This window comes from Penaeus monodon, chromosome 22, assembly GCF_015228065.2.
Source record: "Penaeus monodon isolate SGIC_2016 chromosome 22, NSTDA_Pmon_1, whole genome shotgun sequence".
NCBI lineage: Eukaryota > Metazoa > Arthropoda > Malacostraca > Decapoda > Penaeidae > Penaeus > Penaeus monodon.
In genome coordinates, this window is record NC_051407.1 from 19,452,239 (window position 1) to 19,452,553 (window position 315).

The following is a 315-nucleotide window of genomic DNA, read 5'->3' on the forward strand; positions in this document are numbered from 1 at the left end:
AGAAAATGCATATATTCATCGAATAATCCATATGGGTTATTCCTTAAATCAAAACTTAAATTCAAAAAGGAAGACCAACCATTCGTAAATTAACAAACATGTAAATTATTCGAAAGTGACCCTAAATGAGACACACAACGCCTCCCCCCTCATCCCCCCCCACAAAAAAATAAAAGAGTCAATAAATTGCTATGTATGTAAATTTTCGTAGTTACGTGACAGTCCGCTCGAGAAACACCGGACAATTTAGAGTATAATTATCGGGAAATGACTATGTTGCCCGTGCTTCGATGTCTCATTAACAGAGAGCTCGAA

The 315-nt window shown here is 36.8% G+C and overlaps 1 protein-coding gene across 1 annotated transcript in view; it reads left to right on the top strand.

Annotated features, from left to right (window-relative positions):
- Positions 1-315, top strand: part of LOC119587349 (GTPase-activating Rap/Ran-GAP domain-like protein 3) — a 420,180-nt gene that overhangs the window by 404,240 nt on the left and 15,625 nt on the right. The window lies entirely within an intron of this gene.